Consider the following 14,138-nt stretch of genomic DNA (forward strand, 5'->3'; position numbering starts at 1 on the left):
GGAGACTGGCGTGAACCTGGGAGGCGGAGCTTGCAGTGAGCCGAGATCGCGCCACTGCACTCCAGCCTGGGCGACAAAGTGAGACTCCATCTCAAAAAATAAAAAATAAAAAAATAAAAAGGGGGGGAAGCAACTTCCTTATTTATAGTGGAAGAATCTGGCAGACACTAACTTAAGTGATGAAAGTGAACATCACCAGTAATGAAACAAATTGGAATCATGTGCCACCTGCTGAGTTGCAACAGAACACAGAATCGCTTCTGGACATGCTCCTCAAGAAATGACCCTGAACTTTCTCAGGAAGACAGACATAGCGGACACACCCAAATTAAGGGGCATTCGACAAAATAACTTTTCTGTAGTCCTGAAGAGCAGCAAGGCCACGGAAGTCAAGGACAGACTGAGACTGTTCTAGACTGAAAGAGACTAGAGAGACAGGACAGCTGAATACAGCAGGCGACTCTAAACTGGCTCCTTTTGCGAAAAGGACATTATTAGAACGATTGTCAAAACGTGAAGGGGCCCTAAGGATTGGCAGTTTCATTCCAGTTTCCTGGTTTTCATGGTTATGGTATCATTTTGATGGTATCACTCCAGTTTCCTGATTTTGATGGTGCCATTGTGGTTATGTAGGAGAATGTCCTTGTTTGGAGGGTAATGGAGCCTCAGGCAATTTACTCTCAAACGGCTGAGAATAAAAGTTCTCTGCATTGTACTTCCAAGAATTGAGAGGACAGGATAAAGATGGATGGGTTTGGGAGGCCAAGGTGGGCAGATCACGAGGTCAGGAGTTCGAGACTAGCCTGGCCAACGTGATGAAACCCCGTCTCTACTAAAAATACAAAAATTAGCTGGGCGTGGTGGCGGGGGCCTGTAATCCGAGCTACTCAGGAGGCTGAGGCAGGAGAATTGCTTGAAACCAGAAGGCGGAGGTTGCAGTGAGCCGAGATTGTGCCACTGTACTCCAGCCTAGGCAATAAGAGCTAAACTCCGACTCAGGAAAAAATAAAAAAATTTTAAAAATTTTAAAAATACGGATGGGAATTATTTTACTAAGTGCAATCATGCTTTTCATACTATTCTTTTTTTTTTTTTTAATAGATATGGGGGTGGTGGTCTCACTATATTGCCCAGGTTGGTCTCGAACTCCTGGCCTCAAGTGATCCTCCCACCTCAAACTCCCAAAGTGCTGGGATTACAGGCATGAGTCACAGCTCCTGGCCATAATTCTTTTTTTTTTTTTTTTTTGAGACGGAGTCTTGCTCTGTCGCCCAGGATGGAGTGCAGTAGCGCGATCTCAGCTCACTGCAAGCTCTGCCTCCCGGGTTCATGCCATTCTCCTGCCTCAGCCTCCCAAGTAGCTGGGACTACAGGCGCCCGCCATCACACCCGGCTAATTTTTTGTATTTTTAGTAGAGACGGGGTTTCACCACGTTGGTCAAGCTGGTCTCGAACTCCTGACTTCGTCATCCGCCCGCCTTGGCCTCCCAAAGTGGTGGGATTACAGGCAGGAGCCACCGCGTCCGGCCTCCTGGCCATAATTCTTAATAAAATCATTAATTTAAATTTTACCTGAAGAAATTTAAATGGAAATTAAATGTGAAGAAATTCCTTAAGTTTAGAAAGGGGGTCTCTTAGCAAAGCCATATTTCTCCCTTCTTTGTTTACAAACTGACCAGTTTCAGGATAAGGCTGTTTCTTTTTTCTAGATATTTGCTGAGGGCTGAAACAAGCAAGCTGTTAATGCCTGAACTTTTTTCCTACCAAGTCCCTAGTGCTTCATATTAGTATGTACATGGTCAGGTCCCGAGAAACAGCAGGTGATAGCTCCCACCCAACAAAGACTGTCAACTTCCTGAACCAGGACAGTCCTCACTTCCCTCCATCCCACTCTTTGCGGCCAATTCCATAGTTTAGGATCTGTTACTTGCAACCGCCCATTTAGTTAACAATTTCTATGTCAGTTACGACTCTTTATTTTGTAAGAGAAAATTCAACTCTAAAGTGTCTTAAACAAGAAGGGAGTTGTATTAGTTTTTATAACTGGCATCCTGGCGTAGCACAACTTCAGGCGTAGCTTAATCCAGGGCTCCAATAATGTTAACAGGAGGAGGTTTCCCTGTCTCAGTTCTGCTTCCATGGTTTCATGGTGTTGGGTCAGCAGTTCGTACAGCTATATCCTTCCTCTTTTCTATCCAGCAGGAAAGAGGCTGTTTTCCCCCCATCAGTCATTCTCACTGAATAAGCCAGTTCTAATGTAATTTTCTTTTCTTTTCTTTTTTTTTTTTTGAGACGGAGTCTGGCTCTGTCACCCAGGCTGGAGTGCAGTGGCGTGATCTCGGCTCACTGCAACCTCTGCCTCCCGAGTTCAAGCAATTATTCTCCTGCCTTAGCCTCCCGAGTAACTGGGATTACAGGCGTGTGCCACCACATCTGGCTAATTTTTTTGTATTTTTAGTAGAGATCGGGTTTTGCCATGTTGGCTAAGCTGGCCTGGAACTCCTGACCTCAGGGGATCCACCTGCCTCGGCCTCCCAAAGTGCTGGGATTACAGGCATGAGCCACCGCACCTGGCCTAATTTTTTTTTTTTTTTTTTTTTGAGACAGAGTTTTGCTCTTGTTGCCCAGGCTGGAATGCAATGGCACAATCTTGGCTCACCGCAACCTCCGCCTCCCGGGTTCAAATGATTCTCCTGCCTCAACCTCCCGAGTAGCTGGGATTACAGGCATGTGTCACCACGCCCGACTAATTTTGTATTTTTAGTAGAGATGGGGTTTCTCCATGTTGGTCAGGCTGGTCTCGAACTTCTGACCTCGGGTGATCTACCCGCCTCGGCCTCCCAAAGTGCTGGGATTACAGGTGTGAGCCACCGCACCCGGCCTGTAATTTTCAAATAGTAAAATTACAGGTAGTTTTCTATTCTCCCTGCATGAAAACTCGAAGGGAATGGCAGAAGGGGATAATTTTCTCTACAGTTACTTTCTTTCACCACTATGTAGATGTCTCATTGAGTCACTGCTGAATCTTCAATGCAAAAGTGACTTTAAAATGAAAGGTGTCAGTTTAAAAGTCATCGAATGGGTAGGTCAGTGATATTCAAAAAGGTGAAGAGAAAGAATAGAGATATTGGCCAGGCACAGTGGCTCACACCTGTAATCCCAGTACTTTGGGAGGCCAAGGCGGGCGGATCACGAGGTCAGGAGGTTGAGAACATCCTGGCTAATACGGTGAAACCCCATCTCTACTAAAAATACAAAAAATTAGCCGGGCGTGGTGGCAGGCGCCTGTACTCCCAGCTACTTAGGAGGCTGAGGCAGGAGAATGGCGTGAACCCGGGAGGCGGAGCTTGCAGTGAGCTGAGATCGAGCCACTGCACTCCAGCCTGGGCGACAAAGCGAGACTCCATCTCAAAAAAAAAAAAAAAAGGAATAGAAATATTTTGAAGTTTCCCAGAGTTTCCCATAGCTGATAGAGCAAAGTGAGATTCTGATGACTAAAGTTAGGAGGGAACTTGATTCAAGAAAGCAACTTACAGTAAGCACCTCTCACTAAGGTCTGTCCCCGTCCTAACCAGGCCATGGCCTCCAGAAGTTTGATTGTATTTCTGTTTCATTACTTTTTCATATCCAGATGCTGCTCTTGAACAGCTTCCTTTCCCACTTTTCTCAGTGTCTATACAAAAGCTTTACCATATTACTTAAGTTCCCTACTTCCATTGTTTATCATCTTCATCCACAGCAGATATTTCATTTTCAGAGGCAAAAGGGACATAAACTTCTCTGCCTTCTCCAACAGTGGTGGTGGGCAGCCTCCAAGATGGTGCCCAGCAACCCCTGCTCTCCTGATCTGCTCATCTTTCTGCAGGCCCCTCCATCTAACTGAGCATGGAATGGACTTACTGCCTCCCTTCTCACACACAGGATAACAAGGAAATTATGAGCTATCACTTTTGAGATTAAGTTTTTAAAAGACAATGGCTTCCACAGTGAGTGAGCTCTCTTGTTCTTTCCAGCACTTGCTCTCTATCTTTCTGTGTCTCTGTCTCCATGGTGGAAGCCAGCGGCCATGTTGTGAAGCAGCTCTATGGAGAGGCCCATGTGGGAGGGACTGAGGCCTGCCACCAACCACAGGAGAGAGCATGGCAGTGGAGCCTTCCTTCAGTCAAACCTTCAGATGAGACTGCAGCTCCAGTTAACAGCTTCTCGAACCTCATGAGAAGCTTTAAGCCAGAGGTACTTGGTTAAGCTGTGCCTGCATTCCTGTACAACAGAAGCTGTGAGATCATAAATGCTTGCTGCTTTAACCCACTAAGTATTGGGGTAATGTTTTACGCAACAATAGGTAATAGGTAGTTTGTCAATACTTAGCTCCAAAGGAAGGTCAGGTCCTCATTCCTTTTCAAAAAGAGCCCTTAGTCCCATCCCCTGGACCCCATCCCCTGTTTGCTTCACAAATTATGTCCTCTTTTTTTTTTTTTTTTTTTTTTTTTTTTGAGAAGGAGTCTTGCTCTGTCGCCCAGGCTGGAGTGCAGTGATGCAATCTTGGCTCACTGCAACCTCTGCCTCCCAGGTTCAAGCAATTCTCCTGCCTCAGCCTACCGAGTAGCTGGGACTACAGGCATGCGCCACCATGCCCAGCTAATTTTTGTATCTTTAGTAGAGACAGGGTTTCACCATGTTGGCCAGGATGGTCTTGAACTCCTGATGTCAGGTAATCCACCTGCCTGGGACTCCCAAAGTGCTGGGATTACAGGCGTGAGCCACTGTGCCCGGCTGCGTCTTCATTCTTAAAAATCCTTACTTTGGGGCTGGGTGTGGTGGCTCACACCTGTAATCCCGGCACTTTGGGAGGCCGAGGTGGGTGGATTACCTGACGTCAGGAGTTCAAGACCAGCCTGGCCAACATGGTGAAACCCCGTCTCTACTAAAAATACAAAAAAAAAAAAAAAATTAGCTGGGCATGGTGGCAGGTACCTGGAATCCCAGCTACTTGGGAGGCTGAGGCAGGAGAATTGCTTGAACCTGGGAGGCAGAGGTTTCAGTGAGCTGAGATCGCACCATTGCACTCCAGCCTGGGCAACAAGAGCGAAACTCCGTCTCAAAAAAAAAAAAAAAAAAAAAAAATCTTACTTTGGATTCTTGTTTCACTTTGTAAGGTTTCTTCTTTATAAGGTTTTTTCCTCCTTTAACCCTCAAACCTGAAAGAAGGCCAGGTATGGTGGGTCATACCTGTAACCCCAGCACTGTGGGAGGCTGAAGCAGGTGGATCACTTGAGGTCATGAGTTCAAGACCAGGCTGGCCAACATGGTGAAACCCCGTCTCTACTAAAAATACAAAAATTAGCGGGGCATGGTGGAGCACGCCTGTAGTCCCAGCTACTCAGGAGGCTGAGGTGGGAGAATTACTTGAATCTGAGAGTTGGAGGTTGCAGTGAGCCGAAATTGTGCCACTGCACTCCAGCCAGGGCAACAGAGCGAGACTCCATCTCAAAAAAAAAAAAAGAAAGAAAAAAAACCCTGAAAGAATAGTCACCCACATAACAGGCTGGGCTTCCCCCACTGCCTCATCTCCCATACTTAATGCAATTGGTTTCTACTCCCTATGAACCCTAGAATCTCACCAATTGCCAGTGATGACTTCTCTCTCTGTATCTCTGTCATTCTCTTTTTTTTTTTTTTTTTTGAGACAGAGTTTCGCTCTTGTTGCCCAGGCTGGAGGGCAGTGGCGCGATCTTGACTCACAGCAACGTCCGCCTCCCGGGTTCAAACGATACTCCTGCCTCAGCCTCCTGAGTAGCTGGGATTACAGGTGCACGCCACCGCGCCCAACTAATTTTTTTTGTATTTTAGTAGAGACAGGGTTTCACCATGTTGGCCAGGATGGTCTCGGTCTCTTGACCTCGTGATCCGCCCGCCTCGGCCTCCCAAAGTGCTGGGATTACAGGCATGAGCCACCGCGCCTGGCCTCTCTCATTTTTTCCTTTTTTTAGAGACAGGGTGTCACTCTGTCATCAAGACTGGAGTGTAGGGCACAATTATAGCTCACTGCAGCCTCGAATTCCTGGGCTCAAGGTATCCTCCTACCTTGGCCTACTAAAGCACTGGGATTACAAACATGAGCAACTGTGCCTGGCCAACCAATAACACCTCTCATCACCACTTACAAAGGTCTCTTCCTGTGCTCTATTCCTGCATGAGGACTGTCTGACTGGGACTTACCTCACTGACTGCCTCACTGGTTACGCGAGTAGCCACACTCCCCACAAGTATTCACATCCTTGACTTCTTTGCAACAATCCTCTACTCTAGGGGTGTCCGATCTTTTGGCTTCCCTGGGCCACATTGAAAGAATTGTCTTGGGCCACACATAAAATACACTAACATTAACGATAGCTGATGTGATGGTTAATACCGAGTGTCAACTTGATTGGATTGAAAGATACAAAGTATTGATCTTGGATGTGTCTGTGAGGGTGTTGCCAAATGACATTAACATTTGAGTCAGTGGGCTGGGGAAGGCAGACCCACCCTCAGTCTGGGTGGGCACAATCTAATTAGCTGCCAGCATGGCTAGAATATAAGCAGGCAGAAAATGGGAAGACACTGGCCTAGCCTCCCAGCCTACATCTTTCTCCAATGCTGGGTGCTTCCTGCCCTTGAAACTCGGACTCCAAGTTCTTCAGTATTGGAACTCTTTCCTTGCTCCTCAGCCTGCAGATGGCCTATTGCAGGATCTTGTGATCCTGTGAGTTAATACTTAATAAACTCATATATATATAAACATACATATATATATTCCATTAGTTCTGTCCCTCTAGAGAACCCTGACTAATACAGATTTTAGTACCAGGAGTGATTCTAGAGGAACAGAATATTAAGGATGGAGTTCTTTTGTTGGTTTTGGGGTTTCTGGAGTCAGCTGCTTAATATGATTAGAAATGCTAAGGACTATACTTCTAATAGTTTGGAGAACACTGATAGTCCTTAGCATGAACTGTTTAGAGAGTTATGCAAAATAAATGCATTTGACACTCCTGATTCATTGCTTGTGAGAGGCAAGGAGTTTAGTGACTCTGTACCTAATACCTTTCACCATATGTGGAGAACCAAGGAACAAAATGAAGCTGGTTGGTTGCTTCTAAATTCAGTGGACAGAGCGATGAAATAAAATAATGAACTCGGGGATTCTGTTTCCCAGCTTCAGAAGGAGATACTGAGCCTCAAATCTGCTAAGATTGCCCTGAGAGTCTCATCTCCTGTAGAGAAAGAGCTGAAATTGTGGAAAAACTGACACAAGCTCTTATCATGTGAGTGGCTGACCTGCAGTGACAGGTGCATGCACAGCCTCACCAGGTGTCTACTGTTTTTTTTGTTTGTTTGTTTTTTGAGACGGAGTCTCACACTGTTGCCCAGGCTGGAGTGCAGTGGCCTGATGTGGGCTCACTGCAAGCTCCGCCTCCCAGGTTCACGCCGTTCTCCTGCCTGAGCCTCCCATGTAGCTGGGACTACAGGCACCCGCCAGCTACAGGCGCCAGCCACCACGCCTGGCTAATTTTTTGTTTTGTTTTGTTTTGTATTTTTAGTAGAAGCGGGGTTTCACCATGTTAGCCAGGATGGTCACGATCTCCTGACCTCGTGATCCGCCCACTTTGGCCTCCCAAAGTGCTGGGATTACAGGCATGAGCCACCGCGCCCAGCCAGGTGTCTACTATTAAAGTGAGGGCATTGATCGGAAAAGAATGGGACCCTGCAACTTGGAATGGGGACGTGTGGGAGGACCCTGATGAAGCTGGGGGCACTGAGTTTGTAAACTCTGATGAACCTTTTTTGCCAGAAGGAACAGCTTCCCCATCTCCAGTAGTGGCAACATCCCTCCCCGACTATGCTGCCATCAGCCTTTCCACCTTTGTCTGAGGAGATACAACCTGTGCTGCCTAAGACAACAATGATGGCCTCCCCTGAGGCAGTTGCCAGGCAAGATAATGTTGATTCTCCTAAAAAACCACCCCAACACCCCTGTTTGCTTCTAGACCTATAACTAAAGTCCCAGTGGGCCCCTAGAGGTGAGGCTGAGAGTGTGACCCATTAGGACATGTGCTACACTCGAAAAGAACTGCTTGAGTTTTCTAATTTATATAAACAGAAATCTGGAGAACAGGCATGGGAATGGATATTAAGGGTGTGGGATAATGGTGGAAGGAACAGGTCGGGCACAGTGGCTCATGCCTGTAATCCCAGCACTTTGGGAGGCCAGGGCGGGCAGATCACCTGAGGTCAGGAGTTCAAGACCACCCTGGTCAACATGGTGAAACTCTGTCTCTACAAAAAAAATGCAAAAATTAGCTGGGCATGGTGGCAGACTCCTGTAATCCCAGCTACTTGGGAGGCTGAGACAGGGAGAATTGCTTGAACCCGGGAGGTGGAGGTTGCAGTGAGTCCAAGATCATGCCACTGCACTCCAGCCTGGGCAACAGAGTGAGACTTTGTCTCAAATAAATAAATAAATAAATAAATAGCTGGAAGAAACACAGGGTTGGATCAGGCTGAATTTATTGATTTGGGCCTACTAATTAGGGACGCTGCATTTAATGTTGCAGCTCCGGGAGTTAAAAAAAAGGTTCTAATAGTTTATTTGCTTAGTCAGCTGAAATATGGATTAGAAGATGGCCCACTGTGAGCGAGCTGTAAATGCCTGATCTCCCTTGGTTTAATGTAGAGCAAGGGATCTGAAGGCTTAGGGAGATTGGAATGGTGGAGTGCATTAGTCACTTTAGACCTACTCATCCCAGCTGGAAAGGTCCAGAAGATATACCCTTGACCAGTGCTTTGCAAAATAGATTTGTGAGGGCAGCACCTGCATCTTTGAAGAGCCCTGTAATTGCTCTTCTCTGTATGTCTGATCCAACAGTGGGAACCTCAGTCACTCAACTACAAAATTTAAATACAGAAGTTGCATCTAGGCTGCCTTTGGGATTCAGCACCATGGCGGAAGAAGACATCGAGACTGAAATCAAGAACTACAAGACTGCCCCTTTTGACAGCTGCTTCCCAACCAAAACCAGACCAGGAACTGCTGGCAGAACTACCTGGACTTCCACTGCTCTCAGAAGGCAGTGACCACTAAAGGAGGTGATATCTCTGTGTGCGAATGGTACCAGCGTGTGTACAAGTCCCTCTGCCCCACATCCTGGGTCACAGCCTGGGACAAGCGCTGGGCTGAAGGCACATTTCCCAGGAAGATCTGAACTGGCTGCACCTCCCTCTCCTCTGTCCTCTGTCCTTCTCCCAGGGTGGTGAAGGGGGACCTAGTACCCGGTGATCCCCACCCTGGGATCCGAAATCATGACTTCACTGCTAATAAAAACTCATGGGAAAAAAAAATTTAAATACAGTGGGAATAACTGGATCCCAAGTTGGCAGAGACCAAGTGGCAGCACTCAATTGTCAAAGGCAAGGTGGGCATAGCTACCCTAACAGACAGCAGAGGCAAAGTGGCAATCAGAATAGTCTGACTCGTGTAGAACTCTGGCATTAGCTAATTAATCAGTGTTCCTAGAAGTGAAATTGATAGGCAGCCTACTGCATTCCTATTTAATTTATATAAGCAGAAAAATAACAGTTAAGGTCCAATGCAAACAGAAAGGGTCAGGAAAATGGGCTGGGCATGGTGGCTCACATCTGTAATCCCAGCACTTTGGGAGGCTGAAGCGGGAGGATCACCTGAGGTCAGAAGTTCAAGACCAGCCTGGCCAACATGGTAAAACCTCATTTCTACTAAAAATACAAAAATTAGAGCCAGGTGTGGTGGTGGGCACCTGCAAACCCAGCTACTCAGGAGGCGGAGGCAGGAGAATCACTTGAACCTGGGAGGCAGAGGTTGCAGTGTGCCAAGATTGCGCCATTGCACTCCAGCCTGAGCGAGAGTGAGAATCTGTCTCAAAAAAAAAAAAAAAAAAAAAAGGAAAGAAAAAAAGAAATCTGGGGAAGAGGTATGTGGATGGAGCCTCTCTGAGTGGTCAAGAACTGTGAAGATATTTGTATTCCATGCGAGTGCTCTGCTAAGTGACCTCGGCAGAGGAGGATTTTAATAATCAAGTGGCTAGGATGACCCGTTCTGTGGACACCACTCAGCCTCTTTCCCCAGCCACCCATCATCGCCCAATGAGCCCATGAACAAAGTGGCCATGGTGGCAGGGATGGAGGTTACGTGCGGGCTCAGCAAGATGGACTTCCACTCACCAAGGTGGACCTGGCTCCGGCCACTGCTGAGTGCCCAATTTGCCAGCAGTGGAGAGCAACACTGAGCCCTCGATATGGCACCATTCCATCAGTCAGCTCCCTGGTAGCAGGAAGATTATATTGGACCTCTTCCATCATGAAAACAGTAGGGGTTTGTCCTCACTGGAATAAACATTTACTCTGGATATGGGTTTGCCTATCCTGCATGCAATGCTTCTGCCAAGACTACCATCTGTGGACTCATGGAATGCATGGTATTCCACACAGCATTGCCTCTGACCAAGGCACTCACTTTAGGGCTAAAGAAGTGTAACAGTGGGTGGCCGGGCACGGTAGCTCACGCCTGTAATCCCAGCACTTTGGGAGGCCGAGGTGGGTGGATTACGAGGTCAGGAGATCCAGACCATCCTGGCCAACACGGTGAAACCCCGTCTCTACTAAAAATACAAAAAATTAGCCGGGCGTGGTGGCGGGCGCCTGTAGTCCCAGCTACTCGGGAGGCTGAGGCAGAATGGCGTGAACCCAGGAGGCAGAGCTTGCAGTGAGCCAAGATCGTGCCACTGCACTCCAGCCTAGGTGACAGAGCGAGACTCCATCTCAAAAAAAAAAAAAAAAAAGAAAGAAAGAAGAAGTGTAACAGTGGGCTCATGTTCATGGAATTCACTGGTCTTAACCATGTTGCCCATCATCCTGAAGCAGCTGGATTGATAGAATGGTGGAATGGCCTTCACTGTAATTGAAGTCACAATTACAACTCCAACTAGGTGACAATTCTCTGCAGGGCTGGGGCAAAGTTCTCCACAAGACCATGTATGCTCTGAATCAGCGTCCAATATATGGTACCGTTTCTCCCATAGCCAGAATTCACGGATCCAGGAATCAAGGGGTTGAAGTGGAAGTGGCACCACTCACCATCACCCCTAGTAATCCACTAGCAAAATTTTTGCTTCCTGTTCCTGTGACATTATGTTCTGCTGGCCTAGAGGTCTTAGTTCCAGAGGGAGGAATGCTGCCACCAGGAGACACGATTCCATTAAACTGGAAGTTAAGATTGCCACCTGGACACTTTGGGCTCCTCCTACCTTTAAATCAACAGGCTAAGAAGGGAGTTACAGTGTTGGCTGGGGTGACTGACCAGCACTATCAAGATGAAATCAGTCTACTACTCCACAGCGGAGGTAAGGAAGAGTATGCATGGAATAGAAGAGATCCATTAGGGTGTCTCTTTTTTTTTTTTTTCTTGAGACGGAGTCTCGCCCTGTCACCCAGGCTGGAGCGCAGTGACGCTATCTCGGCTCACTGCAAGCTCCACCTCCCAGGTTCATGCCATTCTCCTGCCTCAGCCTCCCACGTAGCTGGGACTACAGGCGTCCGCCACCACGCCTGGCTAATTTTCTTGTATTTTTAGTAGAGACGGGGTTTCACCGTGTTAGCCAGGATGGCCTCGATCTCCTGACCTCGTGATCCACCTGCCTCGGCCTAGGGTGTCATTACAGGCGTGAGCCACCGCGCCCAGCCTGGGGTGTCTCTTAGTATTACCATGTGATACTACCATGCCCTGTGATTAAGGTCTACCGGAAACTACAACAGCACAATCCAGGAAGGACTACAAGTGACCCAGATCCTTCACTTGGAATGAAGGTTTGGGTCACTCCACCAGGAAAGTACCACAACCTGCTGAGGTGCTTGCTGAAGATAAAGGGAACACAGAATGGGTAGTGAAGAAGGTAGTCATCAATACCAGCTATGACCGCGTGACCAGCTGCAAAAAGGAGGACTGTAATTTTCATGAGTATTTCCTCCTTTTGTTAAAAACGTGTTTGTGCATTTATACACTTGTACTTAAGAAAATATCTTCATGTTAGGCCAGGCGTGGTGGCTCACGCCTGTAATCCCAACACTTTGGGAGGCCGAGGCAGGTGGATCACCTGAGGTCAGGAGTTCAAGACCAGCCTGGCCAACATGGCGAAACCCCATCTCTACAAAAAAAAATAAATAAATTAGCTGGGCGTGGTGGTGCACGCCTGTAATCCCAGCTACTCAGGAGGCTGGGAGGATTGCTCGAACCCAGGCGGCAGAGATTGCAGTGAGCTGAGATCGTGTTATTGCACTCCAGCCTGGGCGACAAGAGCAAAACTCCGTCTCAAAAAAAAAAACAACAAAAAAAAAAACATGTTATTTCCTTTCTCCTATATCACATGACATTTAGATTTATTGACTTCACATCAGCATTTAAGTATTGTTAACTTTATGTCATAGTATTTGGGTTGGGGATTGGCGCGTTTCCGGTTGTACGAAGGATAGTTATATTATGTTAGGCATAATTATGACCCTATTATTATCTTTATTTGAAGATTATACATGATCTCAGGAGATGTGTATTGGTTCAAGTTGACAAGGGGTGGATTTGTGATGGTTAAAACTGAGTGTCGGCTGGGCGCAGTGGCTCATGCCTGTAATCCCAGCACTTTGGGACGCTGAGGCGGGCGGATCACAAGGTCAGGAGATCGAGACCATCCTGGCTAACATGGTGAAACTATGTCTCTACTAAAAATACAAAAAATTAGCCAGGCGTGGTGGCGGGCGACTGTAGTCCCAGCTACTCGGGAGGCTAGGGCAGGAGAATGGTGTGAACCCGGGAGGCAGAGCTTGCAGTGAGCCGAGATCGCGCCACTGCACTCCAGCATGGGTGACAGAGCAAGACTCCATCTCAAAAAAAAAAACAAAAAAAAACTGAGTGTCAAGTTGATTGGACTGAAGGATACAAAGTATTGATCCTGGGTGTGTCTGTGAGGGTGCTGCCAAAGGAGATTACTTTTTGAGTCAGTGGGCTGGGAAAGGCAGACCACTCTCAATCTGGGTGGGCACCATCTAATCAGCTGCCAGCAAATAATAAGCAGTCAGAAAAATGTGAAAAGGAGAGACGGTCCTAGCCTCTCAGCCTACATCTTTCTTCCATGCTGGATGCTTCCTGCCCTCGAACACTGGACTCCACGTTCTTCAGTTTTGGAACTCTGACTCACTCTCCCTGCCCCTCAGCCTGCAGATGGCCTACTGTGAGACCTTGTGATGGTGTGAGTAACATTTAATAAACTCCCCCATATATATTTTATACATAATATATATTATATACTTATTATATATTATAATTTATATATTATAATATATAACAGATATTATATATTATATTTATAATATATAACAGATATTATATATTATATTTATAATATATAACAGATATTATATATTATATTTATAATATATAACAGATATTATATATTATATTTATAATATATAACAGATATTATATATTATATTAACTTATATATATTATATATTCTATATATATTCCATTAGTTCCATCCCTCTAGAGATCCCTGACTAATATAGCTGATGAGCTAAAAAAAAAAATCACAAAAAGACTAATAATTTTTTTTGTTTTTTGTTTTGTTTTGTTTTGTTTTTTGAGACGGAGTCTCGCACTGTTGCCCAGGATCGAGTGCAGTGGCCCTATCTCGGCTCACTGCAAGCTCCGCCTCCTGGGTTCACACCATTCTCCTGCCTCAGCCTCCCAAGTAGCTGGGACTACAGGCGCCCCGCCACCACGCCCGGCTAATTTTTTTTGTATTTTTAGTAGAGACGGGGTTTCACCATGTTAGCCAGGATGGTCCCGATCTCCTGACCTCGTGATCCACCCACCTCAGCCTCCCAAAGTGCTGGGATTACAGGCGTGAGCCACCGTGCCCGGCCGACTAATAATGTTTTAAGAAAGTTTATGAATTTGTGTTGGGCCACATTCAAAGCAGCCTGCAGGCTGAGGGTTGGACAAGCTTGCACTTGATACCAGTTCCATGTCTTCTGAGCTGTAGACAGAGATCAGCAAACTACAGCTTGTGGGG

General features: G+C 46.6%; 1 pseudogene; it reads left to right on the forward strand.

Annotated features, from left to right (window-relative positions):
• Positions 1–8,361: 8,361 nt before the first annotated feature.
• LOC129398273 (cytochrome c oxidase subunit 6B1-like) lies at positions 8,362–13,333 on the forward strand (annotated as a pseudogene).
• Positions 13,334–14,138: the final 805 nt, after the last annotated feature.

This window comes from Pan paniscus, chromosome 6, assembly GCF_029289425.2.
Source record: "Pan paniscus chromosome 6, NHGRI_mPanPan1-v2.0_pri, whole genome shotgun sequence".
Lineage (NCBI taxonomy): Eukaryota > Metazoa > Chordata > Mammalia > Primates > Hominidae > Pan > Pan paniscus.